The sequence below is a fragment of the Anopheles funestus genome, assembly GCF_943734845.2.
Source record: "Anopheles funestus chromosome X unlocalized genomic scaffold, idAnoFuneDA-416_04 X_unloc_175, whole genome shotgun sequence".
NCBI lineage: Eukaryota > Metazoa > Arthropoda > Insecta > Diptera > Culicidae > Anopheles > Anopheles funestus.
In genome coordinates, this window is record NW_026045122.1 from 22501 (window position 1) to 28693 (window position 6193).

Below are 6193 nucleotides of genomic sequence, written 5' to 3' on the forward strand. Positions count from 1 at the left end.
CGAAAGTGCGGGCCACCGGCCGTGCGTAAAGGCCCTGCACCCGGTTCAGCTGCCTGCGACACGCCCGAAGCTGGACCGCTTCATGCCAAATCGGCGCAGCATAGCGGAGAGTAGAGTCCACCACCGATGACAGCAACCGTCGCTTCGCACACTTAGGTCCGCCATGGTTACGAAGCAACCTGGAGATGGCTTGCGCCACACGGAGCGCCTTCGACGTGGCCTGCTCAACGTGTGGCCTCCACGACAAGTGATCCTCAAGAATGACCCCGAGGTACTTGAGCGTGCGGGTCGGCATCTTCTCCACTCCGTCGATCGTCACTGGAACGCGGGTGCGTTCTCTCCGCATTGTGGAAACAATGACCAGCTCGGTTTTGGCCGGAGCAAGCTCCAGGTGGTGTTGCGCCATCCACGAGCTGATCATTCCTATCGCCGTTTCAGCTAACCGCGTCGCCGCCTCCGGTGTCGTCCCGCTCGCCAGCACCACGACGTCGTCAGCAAAACCGATCACCTCAGCGCCCTCGGGTAGCGCCAGCCGAAGCACGCCGTCGTACATGGCGTTCCACAGAGTCGGGCCCAGGATTGAGCCCTGTGGAACGCCCGCCGTGACCGTTCGCCGCACTGGTCCCTCGCTGGTTTCATACACCAGCCTCCTCTCAGAGAAGTAGCTGCGCAACATTCTCTGGAGGGCTACCGGAACTTGCAGCTTCTGCAGGGCAGCCGCGATCGCCTCCCAACTGGCGGAGTTGAAGGCATTCCTGACATCCAGTGCTGCCACCACCAGACATCGAGGATCCCGCTGGTTGGTGCGATGGAACGTCCTCGCGTGCTGCCCCCTCTCGATCACACGTTCGATGGCCTGTATCGTGGAACGGCCGCGCCGGAACCCGTACTGCCTTGGCGACAGTCGCGGAGCATCGCTGTTCTCCAAGTGGTCGTTCAGTCGATCCAGGATCACCCGCTCGAACCCCTTGGCGACTGCTCCCAGCATGAGCAGCGGACGATTTGATGACGGGTCGCCCGGCTGCTTGCCCGGCTTCGCGATCAGCACAAGTCGAGCCTCCTTCCACGACGCAGGAAACTCGCCTCGCTCGAGCAGCTGGTTGTACACGTCCACGAAGACCTCCGGGTGCTTCCGCATCGCTGCTTTTACCGCAGTGTTCGGGATGCCGTCCAACCCTGGCGCCTTGGACGACGCCATCCGCTCAGCCAGTAGCAGGACCTCCGAGCTCGTGACCGGCCTCAGAGCGACTTGTGAGGCGGTGCTCGCTTCGATGTCCGGCCACAGGGATAACTGGCTTGTGGCCGCCAAGCGTTCATAGCGACGTGGCTTTTTGATCCTTCGATGTCGGCTCTTCCTATCATTGTAAAGCAAAATTTACCAAGCGTAGGATTGTTCACCCTTTCAAGGGAACGTGAGCTGGGTTTAGACCGTCGTGAGACAGGTTAGTTTTACCCTACTGGTGTGCATTGTTTGTCGCTATCTTAACGGAATTCCTGTGCAGTACGAGAGGAACCACAGGTACGGACCACTGGCTCAATACTAGTTCGAACGGACTATGGTATGACGCTACGTCCGCTGGATTATGCCTGAACGCCTCTAAGGTCGTATCCAATCCGAGCTGATAGCGCTTCTTATACCCATTAGGTGGTCGTAAGCTAGCGGGCCTAACAACCCTCCGAGAACCGTCCGTGCTGTCCATTGGCACACTGGCGTCTCATCCCCGCTTACTACTAGGCCGCAAAGGGCGGGTTCGCGCTGCACGTGTTAGTACCATACATGTTGGGAACACCGGTGGACGAGCTTGCCGACTGTGGATATCACTAGTTTCGACACCTACGACCGCCCGCAAACGACGGGACTACAGGCTGGGAGCTTCAAGTTGTAGAGATGCGTTCGCATCGATCCTCTCAGGCGACCCATGCTTGGTGGTTAGTGCTTGCGCGTGCGCGCCCCGTGTGTGCTGGAATTGGCCAACCAGTGCACATTGGTGGTGCGTACCGTGACTTGCACCATGTGACGAGAGTGTTGAAGAACACTGTGTGGTGACTCTATGCCTATGTGATGGGGTGCTTGTAACACACGACCGAACCGACGGCTCGTTGGATGGTCACGACAGTGTGGTGCAGGTGCGCCCATGTGTAACGAATACATTGAGTGCCGTTGGAGGTTAGCGGTTGGTTGGTTGCATGCTACAACTTCGCGTTGTACATGGGCTGGCCGCTGCGCTTCCTTCGGGTTGCCACTTGATGTTGATAGGGTTGATGTATTGTGTTCGTTGACTTTTGGTTCATTCCAAAAGTCTTCGGACTTAGATAATTTTACAAGTGTCGGCGCTCTCGGACCGAAAATAAGAAGACAACTAAGAAGAAAAAGAGAAAGAAGCTAATAGTGGAAAGTATTCTTCTTCAAAGAAGGAACAAAAATTTTACAAGTGTTGAAAAATTTCCTAAGTCCAAAAAATTTTCTAAGTCCAGAAAATTTTCTAAGTCCCACAAAATGGAACATGATGAAGAAGATACAGAAGTTGAAAATTTTTCTAAGTCCAAAAAATTTTCTAAGTCCAGAAAATTTTCTAAGTCCAAAGTGTTGGAACAATTTCCAAAGGCCCATAGGTTGCACTGAATTTTCCTAAGTTGGCCACAAGTACCCATGAGGTATCGAGAAGGTTCACCCGAAGGACATAATATGTCCCAAAGTACCGATAGAGTACCCACAAATAGCACCGCGTTGGCCTTAGTTGGCCAAAAGTACCGATAGAGTACCCACAAGTAGCACTGAGTTGGCCTAAGTTGGCCAAAAGTACCGATAGAGTACCCACAAGAAGCACTGAGTTGGCCTAAGTTGGCCAAAAGTACCGATAGAGTACCCACAAATAGCACCCAGTTGGCCTAAGTTGGCCAAAAGTACCGATAGAGCACCCACAAGTAGCACTGAGTTGGCCTAAGTTGGCCAAAAGTACCGATAGAGTACCCACAAATAGCACCCAATTGGCCTAAGATGGCCAAAAGTACCGATAGAGTACCCACAAGAAGCACTGAGTTGGCCTAAGTTGGCCAAAAGTACCGATAGAGTACCCACAAATAGCACCGAGTGGGCCTAACATGGCCAAAAGTACCGATAGAGCACCCACATATAGCACCGAATGGGCCTAACATGGCCAAAAGTACCGATAGAGCACCCAAAAGTAGCACCCAATTGGCCTATGTTGGCCAAAAGTACCGATAGAGTACCCACAAATAGCACCCAGTTGGCCTAAGTTGGCCAAAAGTACCGCCAAGTAGCACCATAGAGGCCCGAGTAGAGCGAAATGTGGGCCAAATTGAACATTTGAAAATTTTTACAAGTCCAGAAAATTTTCTAAGTCCAGAAAATTTTCTAAGTCCAAAGAGTTGGACAAATTTCCTTAGGCCCAAAGGTTGCACTGAATGTTCCTAAGTTGGCCATCAGTACCCATGAAGTATAGCGAAGGTTCACCCGAAAGACACAATACGCCCTAAAGTACCCACAGAGTACCCACAAGTTGCACCCAATTGGCCTAAGTTGGCCAGAAGTACCGACAAGTACCACCATAGAAGCCCGAGTAGAGCGAAATGTGGGCCAAAGTACCGAGTAGTTGCCACAAATACCCAAATGGATACCAAAATGTGGTACCAAGTACCTAACTGTTGCAACAAATGCTAGCTTTCTGAGCAAAAGCTGTGGACCAATTTCGTAGAAGAACCGCCTAGGCGAAAAGGCAAAAATCGCCGAAGCTGGCCCGCTCGCAGAGCTCGCGGGCCAGGAGATACTCATAGGGCGATTTACTAGAGTGGGGAACTTGAGAATTTTTGTGTCCGAGACTTTGGGCAACTTCGCGGCCGCCCCCTTAAAGTAAAAGATTTTCTCTGGGTGCCTAAAATTCGCAATTCCCGCAAAGTCGGGAAGACGTTAAAGTTTTTGCCCAAAAAATGGCCATCGATTTAAGGTGATTTTCCAATAAGAAAATTTTTCCTAAGATGAATTTTTTCGAATATTTCCTAAACTAAGCGTCGGAACACATGGCCGTGGAGGAACTTTTGGTAGCTTTTGGCAAGGGCTATCGGATGAAATAATGCGAAAGGCCATCGGAGCGATATTGGATAAATGCGGGCCCATAAACGTACCTAAGAAGTGAAAATTGGTACCTTGCACGCAGGATGCAAGAAATGCTTGAGTGTTAACCATCATCGGTACCAAGTACCTAGGTTATATCGAGTGCGTAGATGGAAGTCGGTACCAAAGGGAAACCTTCCTAGGCTAGGTGCACGCAAGTGAGTATGGATCGATCAGTAGAAAGATGGGAAGCCATAGGAAACCTTCCTAGGCTAGGTGCACGCAAGTGAGTATGGATCGATCAGTAGAAAGATGGGAAGCCATAGGAAACCTTCCTAGGCTAGGTGCACGCAAGTGAGTATGGATCGATCAGTAGAAAGATGGGAAGCCATAGGAAACCTTCCTAGGCTAGGTGCACGCAAGTGAGTATGGATCGATCAGTAGAAAGGTGGGAAGCCATAGGAAACCTTCCTAGGCTAGGTGCACGCAAGTGAGTATGGATCGATCAGTAGAAAGATGGGAAGCCATAGGAAACCTTCCTAGGCTAGGTGCACGCAAGTGAGTATGGATCGATCAGTAGAAAGATGGGAAGCCATAGGAAACCTTCCTAGGCTAGGTGCACGCAAGTGAGTATGGATCGATCAGTAGAAAGATGGGAAGCCCAAGGAAACCTTCCTAGGCTAGGTGCACGCAAGTGAGTATGGATCGATCAGTAGAAAGATGGGAAGCCATAGGAAACCTTCCTAGGCTAGGTGCACGCAAGTGAGTATGGATCGATCAGTAGAAAGATGGGAAGCCCAAGGAAACCTTCCTAGGCTAGGTGCACGCAAGTGAGTATGGATCGATCAGTAGAAAGATGGGAAGCCATAGGAAACCTTCCTAGGCTAGGTGCACGCAAGTGAGTATGGATCGATCAGTAGAAAGATGGGAAGCCATAGGAAACCTTCCTAGGCTAGGTGCACGCAAGTGAGTATGGATCGATCAGTAGAAATATGGGAAGCCATAGGAAACCTTCCTAGGCTAGGTGCACGCAAGTGAGTATGGATCGATCAGTAGAAAGATGGGAAGCCATAGGAAACCTTCCTAGGCTAGGTGCACGCAAGTGAGTATGGATCGATCAGTAGAAAGATGGGAAGCCCAAGGAAACCTTCCTAGGCTAGGTGCACGCAAGTGAGTATGGATCGATCAGTAGAAAGATGGGAAGCCCAAGGAAACCTTCCTAGGCTAGGTGCACGCAAGTGAGTATGGATCGATCAGTAGAAAGATGGGAAGCCCAAGGAAACCTTCCTAGGCTAGGTGCACGCAAGTGAGTATGGATCGATCAGTAGAAAGATGGGAAGCCCAAGGAAACCTTCCTAGGCTAGGTGCACGCAAGTGAGTATGGATCGATCAGTAGAAAGATGGGAAGCCATAGGAAACCTTCCTAGGCTAGGTGCACGCAAGTGAGTATGGATCGATCAGTAGAAAGATGGGAAGCCATAGGAAACCTTCCTAGGCTAGGTGCACGCAAGTGAGTATGGATCGATCAGTAGAAAGATGGGAAGCCATAGGAAACCTTCCTAGGCTAGGTGCACGCAAGTGAGTATGGATCGATCAGTAGAAAGATGGGAAGCCATAGGAAACCTTCCTAGGCTAGGTGCACGCAAGTGAGTATGGCTCGATCAGTAGAAAGTGGGAAGCCCAGTACCAAATGCCCTAGTGAAGACCGTAAACGAATATCATGAACCGATAAGGAGCACCAAATGCCCTAGTGAAGACCGTAAACGAATATCATGAACCGATAAGGAGCACCAAATGCCCTAGTGAAGACCGTAAACGAATATCATGAACCGATAAGGAGCACCAAATGCCCTAGTGAAGACCGTAAACGAATATCATGAACCGATAAGGAGCACCAAATGCCCTAGTGAAGACCGTAAACGAATATCATGAACCGAGAAGTAGCAACGAATGCCTGAAAAAGTACCAAGTCCTCGGTATAGAGTAACGAGAGTTAACCGCCGTGATGTATGCAATGTGGGCAGCCATTGCATGGGTTCTGGACTTGGTTCGCGAATAACTTTTTTGCTAGACATCGGACAAAGTTGACGTGGAAGAACGAAATGTAGCATTTGATGCCAC

The 6193-nt window shown here is 50.7% G+C and overlaps 1 pseudogene; it reads left to right on the forward strand.

The window, feature by feature from the left end:
• The window catches only part of LOC125773013 (large subunit ribosomal RNA), a 6824-nt pseudogene extending 4889 nt beyond the window's left edge, over window positions 1–1935 (forward strand).
• The last annotated feature ends 4258 nt before the right edge of the window (window positions 1936–6193 follow it).